Here is a 22,127-nt window from a genome sequence, read left to right as displayed (position 1 = left end):
AAGTATTTTACCAAGGAGTTAAACTGCAGTAGCACACAGCACAGTCTGTGATTGGCTGATGACTGTCACATGGGAAAGAGAAACAAAAGGAAACTTAGAAATTTGTCTTAGAAATTATACTTTTTCTTATAATAAAAATTCTATATAAAACACATAGGGCTATATAACAAGTAACTGTTTGATACTGTGAAGTGGAGTTAGTTGACTGGGCGTTTGAGGCAAATAACCAAGAAAGATGCCCAATAGAGGGTGGGTTTGAGTAATTTCTTTTATATCTTTTCCCCATGTTACGAGTATAATATACACATATGTAAAACCAAAAATATTTAGACATTAGTCCACACAGGGGTCTGTTTTAATTGCTATATACTACATATGAATGTGAACTATCATAGATTTTGTGATATTTTTAGTCAGCAGGTCACAAATACAAAGTGGCAGGCTTATATATGTATATATTATTTTACAAAGAAGTATGTTATTAATTGTTACAAAATATATGTATCACTTTTATATTTATTATAGCGTTGTTAAAAATGTGTCATGAACCATTGGTATTAAATAGTCTATTAAACTATTTTATAGAATAGTATATGTTATATATTTTTAGATCTCTTATATATACCTTTGTTTATATGTATATGTTTAATCTCACCTGTGAGGTCATAGTGTTATCAGAGAGTTTTTTGTTCTTTTTATATATCAAGTGTATTATAGTTATTTTTATCATAGCCTGAGGAAACAGCCCTGTAAGAGGCTGAGAAACGCGTCGCTTTTAAAATAAAGATTTGGATTTTATTTATATACTTGCTGCTGTGGTGGTGTTTATTGTTACACCACTCCAGAAAATCTTTGGATCTTCTCTCACTGTTTGCTGTGAAGTTCAGTCAGCTGGGAGGCTGCAAAATCCCAGTCTGGTGGTGCTTTCCATCCTGTAAGTGCAATCATTTGTATACCATTATCCTACTCCTGACCATACGGTATTGGGCTATGGTTTTTCTGTTCTCCTTACATATACAGATAAAGGGCATCGCCTCCTCAAATCATTTGAGCTGACATGATTGCTGGTGGGGATCAGTGAGCTGGACTACTGCTTAAAAGTTCCAGTCTGCTTCACTAGCGCTATTGGGTGCTCAATGTTTGTGAGTATTATTTACGCTTCTTATACCAACATCCTCTGTGTCAGTGGTACTAGGCCATTGTGGCGCCTCTGTTTCTTTCTCTGCTGAAGCATACTGGCATTCTTTAAACTGGAGAGACTTTAATCAAGCCTTGTTTTAATTCATGTATTTTGACTTTTTTTGTTAAAAATACATTTTAATAAAAAAGAAGAATCAGTGACATTGAGTGTTACTTATAATCGCTATATTTAGATTTAACTGAAGCTCCAACTAGTGTGAGTACCTTACCTTATAATCACATTTTATATATTATAATCTAGGCCATAGTTAGTAAAATGTCTAAAGTTGCACTGACTTTGACCTGTCTAACATTAGTAGATCTATGAGGCACAAAGTCCTTTTTCACTCAAATTACAAAAAATGATTATAAAATTTCTGCTCTGCAGTGTCAGAATGTGCCCCGCTGAGTGATCTTTTTTTAAAAAAAATATTTTTTATTAAACCATATTCCAATAAACATTACATATTCAAAAATTCAAAACAGTTGACAAGGTAAACAATGTTTGAGATAGCATGTAAGATCTCTGTTCATCAAAGTCCTCTCACTGATCATGTAAGTTTTGATTATTCAGTCCACTGCAGATTGCCAAGTGTGCACTGTTAGGCCTAGATTTGGAGTTTGGCGGTAGCCGTGAAAACCAGCGTTAGGGTCTAACGCTCACTTTTCAGCCGCAACTTTTCCATACCGCAGATCCCCTTACGTCAATTGCGTATCCTATCTTTTCAATGGGATCTTTCTAACTCCGGTATTTAGAGTCGTGTCTGAAGTGAGCGTTAGAAATCTAACGACAAAACTCCAGCCGCAGAAAAAAGTCAGTAGTTAAGAGCTTTCTGGGCTAACGCCGGTTCATAAAACTCTTAACTACTGTGCCCTAAAGTACACTAACTCCCATACACTACCAATGTACCCCTAAACCGAGGCCCCCCCCACATCGCCGACACTCGATAAAAAAATTTTAAGCCCTAATCTGCCGACCGCCACCTACATTATCCTTATGTACCCCTAATCTGCTGCCCCTAACACCGCCGACCCCTATATTTATTAACCCCTAATCTGCCCCCCACAATGTCGCCGCCAGCTACCTACACTTATTAACCCCTAATCTGCCGTCCGCACGCAGCCGCCAGCTACATTATAGCTATGTACCCCTAATCTGCTGCCCTAACATCGCCGACCCCTATATTATATTTATTAACCCCTAACCTGCCCCCCACAACGTCGCCGCCACCTACCTACAATAATTAACCCCTAATCTGCCGACCGCAAAGAGCCGCCACCTACATTATAGCTATGTACCCCTAATCTGCTGCCCCTAACACCGCCGACCCCTATATTATATTTATTAACCCCTAATCTGCCGACCGAATCTCGCCGCTATTCTAATAAATGTATTAACCCCTAAAGCTAAGTCTAACCCTAACACTAACACCCCCCTAAGTTAAATATAATTTAAATCTAACGAAATTAATTAACTCTTATTAAATAAATTATTCCTATTTAAAGCTAAATACTTACCTGTAAAATAAATCCTAATATAGCTACAATATAAATTATAATTATATTATAGCTATTTTAGGATTTATATTTATTTTACAGGTAACTTTGTATTTATTTTAACCAGGTACAATAGCTATTAAATAGTTAAGAACTATTTAATAGCTAAATAGTTAAAATAATTACAAAATTACCTGCAAAATAAATCCTAACCTAAGTTACAATTAAACCTAACACTACACTATCAATAAATTAATTAAATAAAATACCTACAATTACCTACAATTAAACCTAACACTACACTATCAATACATTAATTAAATACATTATCTACAAATAAATACAATGAAATAATCTAACTAAAGTACAAAAAATAAAAAAGAACTAAGTTACAAAAAATAAAAAAATATTTACAAACATAAGAAAAATATTACAACAATTTTAAACTAATTACACCTACTCTAAGCCCCCTAATAAAATAACAAAGCCCCCCAAAATAAAAAATGCCCTACCCTATTCTAAATTACAAAAGTTCAAAGCTCTTTTATCTTACCAGCCCTGAACAGGGCCCTTTGCGGGGCATGCCCCAAGAAATTCAGCTCTTTTTCCTGTAAAAAAACACATACAATACCCCCCCCCAACATTACAACCCACCACCCACATACCCCTAATCTCACCCCAAACCCCCCTTAAATAAACCTAACTCTAAGCCCCTGAAGATCTTCCTACCTTGTCTTCACCATGCCAGGTATGACCGATCCGTCCTGGCTCCGATATCTTCATCTAAGCCCAAGCGGGGGCTAGACATCCATCATCCGACGGCTGAAGAAGTCCAGAAGAGGCTCCAAAGTCTTCATCCTATCCGGGAAGAAGAGTAGATCCGGACCGGCAACCATCTTCTTCCAAGCGGCATCTTCTATCTTCATCCGATGAGGACCGGCTCCATCTTGAAGACCTCCACCGCGGACCCATCTTCTTCCGACGACGACTTCCCGACGAATGACGGTTCCTTTAAGAGACGTCATCCAAGATGGCGTCCCTCGAATTCCGATTGGCTGATAGGATGCTATCAGCCAATCGGAATTAAGGTAGGAAAAATCTGATTGGCTGATGGAATCAGCCAATCAGAATCAAGTTCAATCCGATTGGCTGATCCGATCAGCCAATCAGATTGAACTCGCATTCTATTGGCTGATCGGAACAGCCAATAAAATGCGAGCTCAATCTGATTGGCTGAGCGTGAGCGTTAGAAATCTAACGACAAAACTCCAGCCGCAGAAAAAAGTCAGTAGTTAAGAGCTTTCTGGGCTAACGCCGGTTCATAAAACTCTTAACTACTGTGCCCTAAAGTACACTAACTCCCATACACTACCAATGTACCCCTAAACCGAGGCCCCCCCCCCCACATCGCCGACACTCGATAAAAAAATTTTAAGCCCTAATCTGCCGACCGCCACCTACATTATCCTTATGTACCCCTAATCTGCTGCCCCTAACACCGCCGACCCCTATATTTATTAACCCCTAATCTGCCCCCCACAATGTCGCCGCCAGCTACCTACACTTATTAACCCCTAATCTGCCGTCCGCACGCAGCCGCCAGCTACATTATAGCTATGTACCCCTAATCTGCTGCCCTAACATCGCCGACCCCTATATTATATTTATTAACCCCTAACCTGCCCCCCCACAACGTCGCCGCCACCTACCTACAATAATTAACCCCTAATCTGCCGACCGCAAAGAGCCGCCACCTACATTATAGCTATGTACCCCTAATCTGCTGCCCCTAACACCGCCGACCCCTATATTATATTTATTAACCCCTAATCTGCCGACCGAATCTCGCCGCTATTCTAATAAATGTATTAACCCCTAAAGCTAAGTCTAACCCTAACACTAACACCCCCCTAAGTTAAATATAATTTAAATCTAACGAAATTAATTAACTCTTATTAAATAAATTATTCCTATTTAAAGCTAAATACTTACCTGTAAAATAAATCCTAATATAGCTACAATATAAATTATAATTATATTATAGCTATTTTAGGATTTATATTTATTTTACAGGTAACTTTGTATTTATTTTAACCAGGTACAATAGCTATTAAATAGTTAAGAACTATTTAATAGCTAAAATAGTTAAAATAATTACAAAATTACCTGCAAAATAAATCCTAACCTAAGTTACAATTAAACCTAACACTACACTATCAATAAATTAATTAAATAAAATACCTACAATTACCTACAATTAAACCTAACACTACACTATCAATACATTAATTAAATACATTATCTACAAATAAATACAATGAAATAAACTAACTAAAGTACAAAAAATAAAAAAGAACTAAGTTACAAAAAATAAAAAAATATTTACAAACATAAGAAAAATATTACAACAATTTTAAACTAATTACACCTACTCTAAGCCCCTTAATAAAATAACAAAGCCCCCCAAAATAAAAAATGCCCTACCCTATTCTAAATTACAAAAGTTCAAAGCTCTTTTATCTTACCAGCCCTGAACAGGGCCCTTTGCGGGGCATGCCCCAAGAAATTCAGCTCTTTTTCCTGTAAAAAAACACATACAATACCCCCCCCAACATTACAACCCACCACCCACATACCCCTAATCTCACCCCAAACCCCCCCTTAAATAAACCTAACTCTAAGCCCCTGAAGATCTTCCTACCTTGTCTTCACCATGCCAGGTATGACCGATCCGTCCTGGCTCCGATATCTTCATCTAAGCCCAAGCGGGGGCTAGACATCCATCATCCGACGGCTGAAGAAGTCCAGAAGAGGCTCCAAAGTCTTCATCCTATCCGGGAAGAAGAGTAGATCCGGACCGGCAACCATCTTCTTCCAAGCGGCATCTTCTATCTTCATCCGATGAGGACCGGCTCCATCTTGAAGACCTCCACCGCGGACCCATCTTCTTCCGACGACGACTTCCCGACGAATGACGGTTCCTTTAAGAGACGTCATCCAAGATGGCGTCCCCTCGAATTCCGATTGGCTGATAGGATGCTATCAGCCAATCGGAATTAAGGTAGGAAAAATCTGATTGGCTGATGGAATCAGCCAATCAGAATCAAGTTCAATCCGATTGGCTGATCCGATCAGCCAATCAGATTGAACTCGCATTCTATTGGCTGATCGGAACAGCCAATAAAATGCGAGCTCAATCTGATTGGCTGATTGAATCAGCCAATCGGATTGAACTTGATTCTGATTGGCTGATTCCATCAGCCAATCAGAATTTTCCTACCTTAATTCCGATTGGCTGATAGAATCCTATCAGCCAATCGGAATTCGAGGGACGCCATCTTGGATGACGTCCCTTAAAGGAACCGTCATTCGTCGGGAAGTCGTCGTCGGAAGAAGATGGGTTCACGGTGGAGGTCTTCAAGATGGAGCCGGTCCTCATCGGATGAAGATAGAAGATGCCGCTTGGAAGAAGATGGTTGCCGGTCCGGATCTACTCTTCTTCCCGGATAGGATGAAGACTTTGGTGCCTCTTCTGGACTTCTTCAGCCGTCGGATGATGGATGTCTAGCCCCCGCTTGGGCTTAGATGAAGATATCGGAGCCAGGGACGGAATCGGTCATACCTGGCATGGTGAAGACAAGGTAGGAAGATCTTCAGGGGCTTAGTGTTAGGTTTATTTAAGGGGGGTTTGGGTTAGATTAGGGGTATGTGGGTGGTGGGTTGTAATGTTGGGGGGGGGTATTGTATGTGTTTTTTTTACAGGAAAAAGAGCTGAATTTCTTGGGGCATGCCCCGCAAAGGGCCCTGTTCAGGGCTGGTAAGGTAAAAGAGCTTTTGAACTTTTGTAATTTAGAATAGGGTAGGGCATTTTTTATTTTGGGGGGCTTTGTTATTTTATTAGGGGGCTTAGAGTAGGTGTTATTAGTTTAAAATTGTTGTAATATTTTTCTTATGTTTGTAAATATTTTTTTATTTTTTGTAACTTAGTTCTTTTTTATTTTTTGTACTTTAGTTAGTTTATTTCATTGTATTTATTTGTAGATATTGTATTTAATTAATTTATTGATAGTGTAGTGTTAGGTTTAATTGTAGGTAATTGTAGGTATTTTATTTAATTAATTTATTGATAGTGTAGTGTTAGGTTTAATTGTAACTTAGGTTAGGATTTATTTTACAGGTAATTTTGTAATTATTTTAACTATTTTAGCTATTAAATAGTTCTTAACTATTTAATAGCTATTGTACCTGGTTAAAATAAATACAAAGTTACCTGTAAAATAAATATAAATCCTAAAATAGCTATAATATAATTATAATTTATATTGTAGCTATATTAGGATTTATTTTACAGGTAAGTATTTAGCTTTAAATAGGAATCATTTATTTAATAAGAGTTTATTAATTTCGTTAGATTTAAATTATATTTAACTTAGAGGGGTGTTAGTGTTTGGGTTAGACTTAGCTTTAGGGGTTAATACATTTATTAGAATAGCGGTGAGCTCCAGTCGGCAGATTAGGGGTTAATGTTTGAAGTTAGGTGTCGGCGATGTTAGGGAGGGCAGATTAGGGGTTAATACTATTTATTATCGGGTTAGTGAGGCGGATTAGGGGTTAATAACTTTATTATAATAGCGGTGCGGTCCGCTCGGCAGATTAGGGGTTAATAAGTGTAGGCAGGTGGAGGCGATGTTGTGGGGGGCAGATTAGGGGTTAATAAATATAATATAGGGGTCGGCGATGTTAGGGCAGCAGATTAGGGGTACATAGGGATAATATAAGTAGCGGCGGTTTACGGAGCGGCAGATTAGGGGTTAATAATAATATGCAGGGGTCCGCGATAGCGGGAGCGGCAGATTAGGGGTTAATAAGTGTAAGGTTAGGGGTGATTAGACTCGGGGTACATGTTAGAGTGTTAGGTGCAGAGGTAGGAAGTGTTTCCCCATAGCAAACAATGGGGCTGTGTTAGGAGCTGAAAGCGGCTTTTTTGCAGGTGTTAGGTTTTTTTTCAGCTCAAACAGCCCCATTGTTTTCTATGGGGGAATCGTGCACGAGCATGTTTTTGAAGCTGGCCGCTTCCGTAAGCAACTCTGGTATCGAGAGTTGCAGTGGCGTTAAATATGCTCTACGCTCCTTTTTTGGAGCCTAACGCAGCCATTCTGTGGACTCTCAATACCAGAGTTATTTTAAAGGTGCGGCCAGAAAAAAGCCAGCGTTAGCTACGCGGGTCGTTACCGAAAAAACTCTAAATCTAGCAGTTAGAATGCTCAAATATGGAGATTGTCCACAACCAGTCTATTGTGTGGTATTCTAAGTCACTTTTAACAGAGAGTTGTCAAGCATGAAGAGAACAGATCGAAAACAAAGCATGTAATCTATAGTGATAGAGATTGAAATGTAAAACAAATAAAACTTAAAGGGACACTGAACCCAATTTTTTTTCTTTCGTGATTCAGATAGAGCATGACATTTTAAGCAACTTTCTAATTTACTCCTATTCTCAAATTTTCTTCATTCTCTTGGTATCTTTATTTGAAATGCAAGAATGTAAGTTTAGATGCCGGCCCATTTTTTGTAAACAACCTGGGTTGTCCTTGCTGATTGGTTGATAAATTCATCCACCAATAAAAAAGTGCTGTCCGGGGGGCGGAGCTGGCCAGCGTCTGTGATGGCCGCATAATTTTTAGCTCCGGTTAGAGGAGCTCCTTCCTTGACATTCTCGGTGGACACCTAAGCCACAACAAAGTGGAAAAAACAGCCCAATACCCCAAGATATGCAGGGGCATCGATCAAGACATTAAACCTGCAAGCGTGGAGGGTTAAGGTGGGACTCACAGCTTGGAGGGCCGCAAGCCTAAGTGCGCACCACACGAGTACCGGACCAGCTAGCAAAAGCACCATTGCTGCAGTGGGTACGAGTACATCACTCGGTGCCTTAGCCCACATAACTACAAACCGGATGCTCCTCTGACTTGTGCAGCCCGAGTACAATTTAGAACAAAAAAAAAACACCCAAAAAACCCTATGACACATTTGGAAGCAGAGACCATTTAGGCCTTTCCGGAAAGACAGCCATAAACAGTTAGAGCAGAGGCTTTATGTATCTCCCCATTGCAGCCAAATAGGAATCATTAAGACCAGCGTTCAGGGGTTAGCTGCAGCTAATGGCATAACTGTTTAAAATATGTGAACAGCCCCAATACAAACCGCACAAAACAGCTTAAAATGACACTGACCTACAAAAGGGGAAATATATAGTTATTTCTTTAATAAGAGTGTTTAAGAAAACCTGAGTAAATTAACAGCATATACCCTGTATAGACACTGTGCTGCCTCTTCTTAAAGGGGACACTTATCTATCCTGGTTTCTAAATACTGTGTGTTATCATAACACTGCAAGGTGTTAGCTGTATTATAGATTGAGACTTCTCTGCCACACTGATATTTCAATACAAAAATGACATCTAGATGCACGCCTAGACCTGACAAAAACAACAAGGGCCCGGTGCCCGCCAGTTCAAAAATGGACAATTTTTTCAAGGTTCTAGAATCCTCCATGTCAGCATCAAATGAACCGACAGACACTGAACATACTACATCCGACGTGGACTCTTCTGCTCTCCTCACTAAAGCTGATACAGGGAGTGCAGAATTATTAGGCAAGTTGTATTTTTGAGGATTAATTTTATTATTGAACAACAACCATGTTCTCAATGAACCCAAAAAACTCATTAATATCAAAGCTGAATAGTTTTGGAAGTAGTTTTTAGTTTGTTTTTAGTTATAGCTATTTTAAGGTGATATCTGTGTGTGCAGGTGACTATTACTGTGCATAATTATTAGGCAACTTAACAAAAAACAAATATATACCCATTTCAATTATTTATTTTTACCAGTGAAACCAATATAACATCTCAACATTCACAAATATACATTTCTGACATTCAAAAACAAAACAAAATCAAATCAGTGACCAATATAGCCACCTTTCTTTGCAAGGACACTCAAAAGCCTGCCATCATGGATTCTGTCAGTGTTTTGATCTGTTCACCATCAACATTGCGTGCAGCAGCAACCCACAGCCTCCCAGACACTGTTCAGAGAGGTGTACTGTTTTCCCTCCTTGTAAATCTCACATTTGATGATGGACCACAGGTTCTCAATGGGGTTCAGATCAGGTGAACAAGGAGGCCATGTCATTAGATTTTCTTCTTTTATACCCTTTCTTGCCAGCCATGCTGTGGAGTACTTGGACGCGTGTGATGGAGCATTGTCCTGCATGAAAATCATGTTTCTCTTGTTAAGTGTATCCAGTCCACGGATCATCCATTACTTATGGGATATTAACTCCTCCCCAACAGGAAGTGCAAGAGGATTCACCCAGCAGAGCTGCTATATAGCTCCTCCCCTAACTGCCATTACCAGTCATTCTCTTGCACCCAACGAATAGATAGGATGTGTGAGAGGACTGTGGTGATTATACTTAGTTTCATACCTTCAATCAAAAGTTTGTTATTTTATAATAGCACCGGAGTGTGTTATTCCTTCTCTGGGAGAATTTGAAGAAGAATCTACCTGAGTTTTTCTATGATTTTAGCCGGAGTAGTTAAGATCATATTGCTGTTTCTCGGCCATCTGAGGAGAGGTAAACTTCAGATCAGGGGACAGCGGGCAGATTAATCTGCAAAGAGGTATGTAGCAGCTTATTATTTTCTGACAATGGAATTGATGAGAAAATTCTGCCATACCGATATAATGTAAACTCAGCCTTAAATGCAGTAGCAGCAACTGGTATCAGGCTGTCATGTATGTATATTTTACACTTCAGTATTCTGGGGAATGGCACTTCACTGGAATTATACTGTATGCATAAAACTTTAGCCTAATTTGCAGGGACTAGCAACAGGCTTTTTAATAACACTCAATTTATTAATGTTAAACGTTTTTTGCTGGCATGTAAAATCGTTTAATTTTTCTGAGGTACTGGGTGAAAAAATGTTTTGGGCACTATTTTTTTCCACTTGGCAGTCGTTTTATTTAATTTATGACAGTTTACTGATCTCTCTCACTGTTATGTGTGAGGGGGGAGGGGCCTTTTTTGGCGCTTTTGCTACGCATCAAAAAATTCAGTCAGAAGTTTATTGTCTTCCCTGCATGATCGGTTCATCTCTACAGAACTCAGGGGTCTTCAAAACTTGTTTTGAGGGAGGTAATCACTCACAGCAGAGCTGTGAGATTGTAGTTGACTGTGATAAAAAAACGTTTATTTCTGTATTTTTTTTTTTTTTTCTGCTATCAGGGTTAGTTATCCTTTGCTAATGGGAGCAATCCTTTGCTAAAATTGTGTTTTTTTACAAAGATTTGATGCTATAACTTTTCAGTTTATTAATTTTCAACTGTCATAACTTTTTCTGTGCTTCTTATAGGCCACAGTACGTTTTCATATTATAGTAAATTACTTGAAAAGTATTTCCAAGTTGCTAGTTTATTTGCTAGTGTGTTAAACATGTCTGATTCAGAGGAAGATATCTGTGCTATATGTGCTAAAGCCAAGTGGAGCCCAATAGAAATTTATGTACTAACTGTATTGATGCTACTTTAAATAAAAGTCAATCTGTACAAATTGAACATATTTTCACCAAACAACGAGGGGAGAGTTATGCGACTAACTCGCCTCACGTGTCAGTACCTGCATCTCCCGCTCGGGAGGTACGTGATATTGTAGCGCCGAGTACATCTGGGCGGCCATTACAAATCCACATTACAGGATATGGCTACTGTTATGACTGAAGTTTTGGCTAAATTACCAGAACTAAGAGGTAAGCGTGATCACTCTGGGGTGAGAACAGAGTGCGCTGATAATATTAGGGCCATGTCAGACACTGCGTCACAATTTGCAGAACATGAGGACGGAGAGCTTCATTCTGCGGGTGACGGGTTCTGATCCAAACAAACTGGATTCAGATATTTCAAATTTTAAATTTAAGCTGGAAAACCTCCGTGTATTACTAGGGGAGGTGTTAGCGGCTCTGAATGATTGTAACACAGTTGCAATACCAGAGAAAATGTGTAGGTTGGATAAATATTTTGCGGGTACCGGCGAGTACTGACGTTTTTCCTATACCTAAGAGACTTACTGAAATTGTTACTAAGGAGTGGGATAGACCCGGTGTGCCGTTCTCACCCCCCTCCGATATTTAGAAAGATGTTTCCAATAGACGCCACCACACGGGACTTATGGCAAACGGTCCCTAAGGTGGAGGGAGCAGTTTCTACTTTAGCTAAGCATACCACTATCCCGGTGGAGGATAGCTGTGCCTTTTCAGATCCAATGGATAAAAAGTTAGAGGGTTACCCTTAAGAAAATGTTTGTTCAACAAGGTTTTATATTGCAACCTCTTGCATGCATTGCGCCTGTCACGGCTGCAGCAGCATTTTGGTTTGAGTCCTCTGGAAGAGACACTTGAATCAGCTCCATTAGATGAGATTACACACAAGCTTAAAGCCCTTAAGTTAGCTAACTCATTTATTTCAGATGCCGTAGTACATTTAACTAAACTTACGGCTAAGAATTCCGGATTCGCCATTCAGGCACGCAGAGCACTGTGGCTAAAATCCTGGTCAGCTGACGTTACTTCTAAATCTAATTGCTTAATATACCTTTCAAAGGGCAGACCTTATTCGGGCCCGGGTTGAAAGAAATTATCGCTGACATTACAGGAGGTAAAGGCCATGCCCTGCCTCAAGACAGAGCCAAACCTAAGGCTAGACAGTCTAATTTTCGTTCCTTTCGTAATTTCAAAGCAGGAGCAGCATCAACTTCCTCTGCACCAAAACAGGAAGGAGCTGTTGCTCGCTACAGACAAGGCTGGAGACCTAACCAGTCATGGAACAAGGGCAAGCAGGCCAGGAAACCTGCTGCTGCCCCTAAGACAGCATGAATCGAGGGCCCCCGATCCGGGAACGGATCTAGTGGGGGGCAGACTTTCTCTCTTCGCCCAGGCTTGGGCAAGAGATGTCCAGGATCCCTGGGCATTAGAGATCATATCTCAGGGATACCTTCTAGACTTCAAATTCTCTCCCCCAAGAGGGAGATTTCATCTGTCAAGGTTGTCAACAAACCAAATAAAGAAAGAGGCGTTTCAACGCTGCGTACAAGATCTTTTATTAATGGGAGTGATCCATCCGGTTCCGCGGTCGGAACAAGGACAAGGGTTTTACTCAAATCTGTTTGTGGTTCCCAAAAAAGAGGGAAATTTCAAGCCAATCTTGGATTTAAAGATCCTAAACAAATTCCTAAGAGTTCCATCGTTCAAAATGGAAACTATTCGGACAATTTTACCCATGATCCAAAAGGGTCAGTACATGACCACAGTGGATTTAAAGGATGCTTACCTTCACATACCGATTCACAAAGATCATTACCGGTATCTAAGGTTTGCCTTTCTAGACAGGCATTACCAGTTTGTAGCTCTTCCATTCGGATTGGCTACGGCTCCGAGAATCTTCACAAAGGTTCTGGGTGCTCTTCTGGCGGGTACTAAGACCGCGAGGAATTGCGGTAGCTCCCGTACCTAGACGACATTCTGATACAAGCTTCAAGCTTTCAAACTGCCAAGTCTCATACAGAGTTAGTACTGGCATTTCTAAGGTCGCATGGATGGAAGGTGAACGAAAAGAAGAGTTCTCTCTTTCCACTCACAAGAGTTCCCTTCTTGGGGACTCTTATAGATTCTGTAGAAATGAAGATTTACCTGACAGAAGACAGTTTAACAAAGCTTCAAAATGCATGCCGTGTCCTTCATTCCATTCAACACCCGTCAGTAGCTCAATACATGGAGGTGATCGGCTTAATGGTAGCAGCAATGGACATAGTACCCTTTGCACGCCTACATCTCAGACCGCTGCAATTGTGCATGCTAAGTCAGTGGAATGGGGATTACTCAGACTTGTCCCCTACTCTGAATCTGGATCAAGAGACCAGAAATTCTCTTCTATGGTGGCTTTCTCGGCCACATCTGTCCAGGGGGATGCCATTCAGCAGGCCGGACTGGACAATTGTAACAACAGACGGCCAGCCTACTAGGTTGGGGCGCCTGTCTGGAATTCTCTGAAGGCTCAGGGACAATGGAATCAGGAGGAGAGTCTCCTACCAATAAACATTCTGGAATTGAGAGCAGTTCTCAATGCCCTTCTGGCTTGGCCCCAGTTAACAACTCGGGGGTTCATCAGGTTTCAGTCGGACAACATCACGACTGTAGCTTACATCAACCATCAGGGAGGGACAAGAAGCTCCCTAGCAATGATGGAAGTATCAAAGATTAATTCGCTGGGCAGAGTCTCACTCTTGCCACCTGTCAGCAATCCACATCCCGGGAGTGGAGAACTGGGAGGCGGATTTCTTAAGTCGTCAGACTTTTCATCCGGGGGAGTGGGAACTTCATCCGGAGGTCTTTGCCCAAATACTTCAACGTTGGGGCAAACCAGAGATAGATCTCATGGCGTCTCGACAGAACGCCAAGCTTCCTCGTTACGGGTCCAGATCCAGGGATCCGGGAGCGGTTCTGATAGATGCTTTGACAGCACCTTGGACCTTCGGGATGGCTTATGTGTTTCCACCCTTCCCGATGCTTCCTCGATTGATTGCCAGAATCAAACAGGAGAGAGCATCAGTGATTCTAATAGCGCCTGCATGGCCACGCAGGACTTGGTATGCAGATCTAGTGGACATGTCATCCTGTCCACCTTGGTCGCTACCTCTGAAACAGGACCTTCTGATCCAGGGTCCCTTCAAACATCAAAATCTAATTTCTCTGAAGCTGACTGCTTGGAAATTGAACGCTTGATTTTATCAAAACGTGGTTTTTCTGAGTCAGTTATTGATACCTTAATACAGGCTAGGAAGCCTGTTACCAGAAAGATTTACCATAAGATATGGCGCAAATACTTATATTGGTGCGAATCCAAGAGTTACTCATGGAGTAAGGTTAGGATTCCGAGGATATTGTCTTTTAGACAAGAAGGTTTAGAAAAGGGTTTATCCGCTAGTTCCTTAAAGGGACAGATTTCAGCTCTGTCCATTCTTTTACACAAACGTCTGTCAGAAGTTCCGGACGTTCAAGCTTTTTGTCAGGCTTTAGCTAGGATCAAGCCTGTGTTTAAAACTGTTGCTCCACCATGGAGTTTGAACTTAGTTCTTAATGTTTTACAGGGGGTTCCGTTTGAACCCTTCATTCCATTGATATCAAGTTGTTATCTTGGAAAGTTCTGTTTTTAATGGCGATTTCCTCGGCTCGAAGAGTCTCTGAGTTATCTGCCTTACATTGTGATTCTCCTTATCTGATTTTTCATTCAGACAAGGTAGTTCTGCGTACTAAACCTGGGTTCCTACCTAAGGTGGTCACTAACAGGAATATCAATCAAGAGATTGTGGTTCCATCTTTGTGTCCTAATCCTTCTTCGAAAAAGGAACGTCTGCTACACAATCTAGATGTAGTCCGTGCCCTGAAATTTTATCTACAGGCAACTAAGGATTTTCGACAAACGTCTTCCCTGTTTCTCGTTTATTCTGGTCAGAGGAGAGGTCAAAAAGCTTCGGCTACCTCTCTCTCCTTTTGGCTTCGTAGCATAATACGGTTAGCCTATGAGACTGCTGGACAGCAGCCTCCTGAAAGAATTACAGCACATTCTACTAGAGCTGTGGCTTCCACTTGGGCCTTTAAGAATGAGGCTTCTGTTGAACAGATTTGCAAGGCTGCAACTTGGTCTTCTCTTCATACTTTTTCCAAATTTTACAAATTTGACACTTTTGCTTCTTCGGAGGCTGTTTTTGGGAGAAAGGTTCTTCAGGCAGTGGTTCCTTCCGTATAAAGTGCCTGCCTGTCCCTCCCGTCATCCGTGTACTTTAGCTTTGGTATTGGTATCCCATAAGTAATGGATGATCCGTGGACTGGATACACTTAACAAGAGAAAACATAATATATGCTTACCTGATAAATTTATTTCTCTTGTAGTGTATCCAGTCCACGGCCCGCCCTGTCACTTTAAGGCAGGTAATTTTTCCATTAAACTACAGTCACCACTGCACCCTATGGTTTTCCTTTCTCTGCATGTTTTCGGTCGAATGACTGGTAATGGCAGTTAGGGGAGGAGCTATATAGCAGCTCTGCTGGGTGAATCCTCTTGCACTTCCTGTTGGGGAGGAGTTAATATCCCATAAGTAATGGATGATCCGTGGACTGGATACACTACAAGAGAAATAAATTTATCAGGTAAGCATAAATTATGTTTTTTTCTTGAAGGATGCAGACTTCTTCCTGTACCACTGCTTGAAGAAGGTGTCTTCCAGAAACTGGCAGTAGGACTGGGAGTTGAGCTTGACTCCATCCTCAACCCGAAAAGGCCCCACAAGCTCATCTTTGATGATACCAGCCCAAACCAGTACTCCACCTCCACCTTACTGGCGACTGAGTCGGACTAGATCTCTCTGCCTTTTACCAATCCAGCCACGGGCCCATCCATCTGGCCCATCAAGACTCACTCTCATTTCATCAGTCCATAAAACCTTAGAAAAATCAGTCTTGAGATATTTCTTGGCCCAGTCTTGACGTTTCAGCTTGTGTGTCTTGTTCAGTGGTGGTCGTCTTTCAGTCTTTCTTACCTTGGCCATGTCTCTGAGTATTGCACACCTTGTGCTTTTGGGCACTCCAGTGATGTTGCAGCTCTGAAATATGGCCAAACTGGTGGCAAGTGGCATCTTGGCAGCTGCACGCTTGACTTTTCTCAGTTCATGGGCAGTTATTTTGCGCCTTGGTTTTTCCACACGCTTCTTGCGACCCTGTTGACTATTTTGAATGAAACGCTTGATTGTTCGATGATCACGCTTCAGAAGCTTTGCAATTTTAAGAGTGCTGCATCCCTCTACAAGATATCTCACTATTTTTGACTTTTCTGAGCCTGTCAAGTCCTTCTTTTGACCCATTTTGCCAAAGGAAAGGAAGTTGCCTAATAATTATGCATACCTGATATAGGGTGTTGATGTCATTAGACCACACCCCTTCTCATTACAGAGATGCACATCACCTAATATGCTTAATTGGTAGTAGGCTTTCGAGCCTATACAGCTTGGAGTAAGACAACATGCATAAAGAGGATGATGTGGTCAAAATACTCATTTGCCTAATAATTCTGCACTCCCTGTATACAGAACCTGCCAACTAAGGCAGATTTTGCCTCCTTTTTCACCCAGGTGGGAAAACTTATTAATGTTGGTCTATCTGAAGTTAAGAAAGACCTCTCCGACTTGGGTGATAGGGTAATGCAGATAGAAGAGGACTTGGATCAATTTAATAATGATACAGACCTCCAGAACCATACTCTCCAATTGCACGACGACATGATACAGCAGCTTCAAAACCAAGTTGAAGATTTAGATAACAGAGGGAGGCGGCAGAATCTTAGGATAAGAGGCATCTCTGAGAAAGTTGGGGCGTCCCAAATCCAACAACACCTGCAGCAGCTATTCCAATACATTCTACAAGAGGAAACACCAGCCATCCCTCTAGACAGAGCCCACCTTGCTCTGCGCCCAAAGCCACCAGAGGACAAACCACCCAGGGACATAATCCTACGATTCCAAAACTTCAGAGACAAAGAGAGAATTATGACAGCCTCATGGAAGACACGCCAAATCCTGTTTGAAGGAGATACAATTCAGGTATTTGCTGACCTGAGCACTATCACACTTACCAAGCGCAGGGAGGCGAGGTACCTGAATTGTATCTCCTTCAAACAGGATTTGGCATATCTTCCATGAGGCTGTCATAATTCTCTCTTTTTCTCTGAAGTTTTGGAATCGTAGGATTATGTCCCTGGGTGGTTTGTCCTCTGGTGGCTTTGGGAGCAGAGCACGGTGGGCTCTGTCTAGAGGGATGGCTGGTGTTTCCTCTTGTAGAATGTATTGGAATAGCTGCTGCAGGTGTTGTTGGATTTGGGACGCCCCAACTTTCTCAGAGATGCCTCTTATCCTAAGATTCTGCCGCCTCCCTCTGTTATCTAAATCTTCAACTCTTCATCTGCAGGACTTGAAAATACCTTACAGATGGGGCTTCCCATTCTGTATCAAAGTGCTGCACAACTCCCAAATTGTCACATACAGCACCCCAGACGACCTCAAGCAATTCTGCAACAGTCTAAAGATTCGAATCCCATCCATACTTTCGATAAAGCCTGCTACAACGTCGAGTGATACCCCAGCGACACTAATACCAAAGCAACAGAGATCCTCCTGGACAAGAGTCTCTAGGAAATCTAACAAAGAAACCCAGAAAGCAGTTCATCCAGGGGAAGAATTTACTTGAATTAACTGCCCTAAGGAACTGGTAAACTCCACTAGTACCTACCACCCGGTGTAATACACTACCTGGGATCTAAAAATGTTTGGAAAAATATCTGGTTAATGTTATATATATGTCTGCTACTATACTCTTACTTAAAGGCAGGCTAATGCAAATATGTTTACCCCTGTCCACCTCCCATTTAATCCTCACTATAAAGAAATAATCAACCTCCAGATGGAACCGCTCCATCATAGTAACTTCCTTTATTTACTATGATCGCCCCTTCCTGTCTGAAATACTGTTTTAAGTATTGTCATTTGTTAGGTTTAAATGTTACTTGTTATGTTGTATTACTACAAATGTATTATGTGTTTTACTCACATTTTCTATTCGTTTCTGCAGATCCTTGCTCTAGAAGAGTCTGCTGCTTCCTATACTTCATCCTCCCTCCCTCCCGCTCCCTTTCTGATAGAGACGATGCTGGAAGACATCAACGACAGGCGCTAACCCTGAGGTACAAATGCAAGCAACCCAAGGGTACATCTATTGAGACAGCAGACACCCCTTCCACTATATATATAGTGATCTACAGACAGAGCAATCAGCATAATGTAAACATTCCATTTAACAACGCATATGGCAGTCCCTGATCTTTTACTAATCTCCCAAAATGTTAAAGGCCTCAATTCCCCAACCAAAAAATCCATTGCCCTTAATTGGTTTCATAAACATAGGGGGGAAGTTATCTTTCTACAGGAGACCCATTTTTGTAAGCAAGTGGAACCAAAGTGTTCCTCTAAACATTTTCCAGTAGGATACTTTAATTCAGCCTCTACAAAACGGAATGGCGTAGGCATACTGTTTAGGAACAACATCCCCTTTCAACTCACCCAAAAAAATATGGATAATAAAGGACGATTTCTAATATTGCTAGGCACACTTTACAACCACCCAGTCACATTAGCAACTATTTACGCGCCAAATATTGGACAGGCTCGCTTTTTCAAAAAACTAATAAGAACACTATTAGAAGTAGCACAGGGCACGTTGATACTTGCAGGCTATAGCAATGTAGCTATTGAACCAATACTAGATTGCTCCAACAAAAGGAATCAGTACCTAGAAGCTCCCTGGGTGCCATCACGAGGGCCCTACATAATGCAACACTACTAGATACTTGGAGAATCCAACACCCGTCACAAAAGACATACACTTTTTATTCTAACCCCCAAAAATCGTATTCAAGAATAGATCACATATTTATAGATCAGAGGAGTATGCCCCTAGTGAGGCTCTCGGAAAACCCCTTTCCGATCCCCATTGGCACCTGGACGAAACTCTCCTACTGCAGCCATTAATCAAAGACAAAATCATACGCTCGCTCAATGACTATTTCCTACATAATGCAACACCAGATGCATCCCCCACTCTGGTCTGGGAAGCACACAAGGCGGTAGTTAGAGGAGAATTTATGAAACAGAAAACTATACTACTGAAAAACTATAATGAAAGATACACTGTATTACTTCAGCAGCTTCGAAATATAGAGAAACTGCATATGCAAACCCCAAACAATGAACAGCACATAACACAATTGGCTAAGACTAGACGCAAACTGAATGAGCTACTTAACAGAGAAGCACAGAGGAAGGCGATCTATTTGAAAAAACTCTACTTTGTAGAAGGCAATAAGGCAGGTCCCCTATTAGCCAGAGCCCTTAAAACCTGCACGAATAACAATTTTATCTGTAAACTGACATAGCCATCCGCGCCAGGGGAATACACATATGATAGTAGAGCAATTGCAAACATTTTTAGAGATTACTATAAAAACCTCTACAACATCCCTGTAACTCCCTACTCCTTGGATCACGAGGCAATAGACTCCTATATACAAAGCGCCAATATTCCAACTTTACCTGACCATATCTCTAAACAAATGGAAGACCCCATATCCCCGCAGGAGGTTATTGCAGCTATAAATAGTACACCCCCACATAAGAGTCCTGGCCCTGATGGCTTCTCTGCCTTATACTATAAACAGTTTCAATCTATATTGGCCCCCCACCTTACTAATCTCTTCAACTCCCTCGATAAAGATAGACTACTCTCCCCTAACCTTTTAGAAGCACACATTTCAGTTATCCCTAAATCAGGAAAATCCCACACAGAACCAAGCAACTATCGCCCAATATCCCTACTAAATGGGGACGTAAAAATTTATGCTAAGATCCTGGGAAACCGTATCAGTAAAATACTCCCAACACTCATACATGTAGACCAGGCTGGATTTGTTCTGCTCAGGGAGGCCAGAGACAACACGATTCGTATTCTCCATTTGATGGAATATGCAAAAACAAAACAGATTCCTTCCATCCTGGTCTCCACTGATGCAGAAAAGGCCTTTGATAGATTAAATTGGCCTTTTCTACATAGCACACTAAAACACTTTGGTTTTGATGAATTAATGATTAAGCGTATATTCCATCTTTATAATGGTCCCTCAGCCAAAGTCCGTGCAAATGGGGTTCTCTCACAAAGTTTTAATATCCGTAATGGGACCAGACAGGGTTGTCCCCTATTCTCTTTGTCCTCACGATGGAGATTCTGGCTTGCCATATCAGGAAAAATTCAGACATTCATGGAATTAACATCGGCCCAGATTCCCACAAACTAGCTATGTTCGCGGACGATGTGTTAATCACCCTTACTTTACCTGACATATCACTACCCAACCTGACCATAGAATTTGATAGCTTTAGCAAATTTTCACATTTCCTCATAAATTACTCCAAGTCAGAACTCCTAAATATATCCATAACTTCCAGCAACTTTGCAAATTTTATACTATCATGTCCATTCAAAATTAAAAATTTGCATCTAAAATACCTAGGTATAGTGTTATCTTATAACCCAGCGTGATGGTTTGCTCTAAATTACCAACCCCTCCTACATTCTATACAGCACTCTCTATCCTCCTGGAGAGAAACCTTTGTCATGGTGGGGCAGAATACAGTCAATCAAAATGACAATACTCGCCAAAATTATATATATATTACAGGCAATACCCATCACACTCCCTAAGGCCTTCATACAACAATTACAAAAGGCCATGAATACCTTTGTATGGGGGAGACTCCGTCCAAGGATATATAGGGGAACTATGTATAGATCCCTTCAAAATGGAGGATTAGGTCTACCAGAAATAAACTTATATTATCACGCGGTTGTGCTACAGAGAATTTTAGACTGGCATTGCAGAAAAGATTCTAAGGCGTGGGTAATGATTGACTCCCAGCTACTTAGATCCCCTAACCCAGGCCCTCTTTGTTGGCTCCCTAAACCCAGACGCACCCCCTCTTGCCATTCATCCATACTTTATCGACATATATTTAGCACATGGGACCGCTTAATTAAAATGGCACCGGCCCTGTCCACTCCTGTTTCTCCACTTACTCCAATCTTTCCCAACATAGAACTGATGGGGGGCTATGAAAACAGGAAAAAAGACACGCCAATCAATGAGCTGTTAGACTCCATCCCCATAGCACGTCTACTTACACTCAAAGCTAGGGAGGAACTTACACAAATTCTATTTGGCTCCTTCACCCCATGGCTAAAGTATGCGCAATTACAGCACTTTATTCAGACAACCCCCAATAAACGGGACCTCCTTAGAATGCCGACACCATTTGAACAAACTTGTTTAACTGAAAAAACTGCCAGAGGTTCACTATCACTAGCCAAGAGTATGCTTGAAAACGCGCAAACCCCCCTACTCCCTCCATACACAGCCAGGTGGCACAGGGAACTAGGTACAACAATGGATTCTAAACAATGGCTACAAATTTACCAGAATACATGCACCTCCTCTACCTCACCTAAAGTTATTGAGCTCAATTATAAAGTCCTCCTACGCTGGTACTTGACACCAACCAGATTAAACAACATTTACCCTGCCTCTTCATCATCTTCTTGGAGAGGATGCAATGAGCAGGGCACCATGTTACATATGTGGTGGTCATGCCCAAAACTATGCTCCTTCTAGAGCGGGGTAGAGGCCACACTGAGGAAGCTAGCGGAAGCAGATTTTTCCCTAAACCCAAAATTAATCCT

This window comes from Bombina bombina, chromosome 4 (assembly GCF_027579735.1).
Source record: "Bombina bombina isolate aBomBom1 chromosome 4, aBomBom1.pri, whole genome shotgun sequence".
NCBI lineage: Eukaryota > Metazoa > Chordata > Amphibia > Anura > Bombinatoridae > Bombina > Bombina bombina.
The sequence above is the reverse complement of the archived record's forward strand: the minus strand, read 5'-3'. Positions refer to the sequence as shown.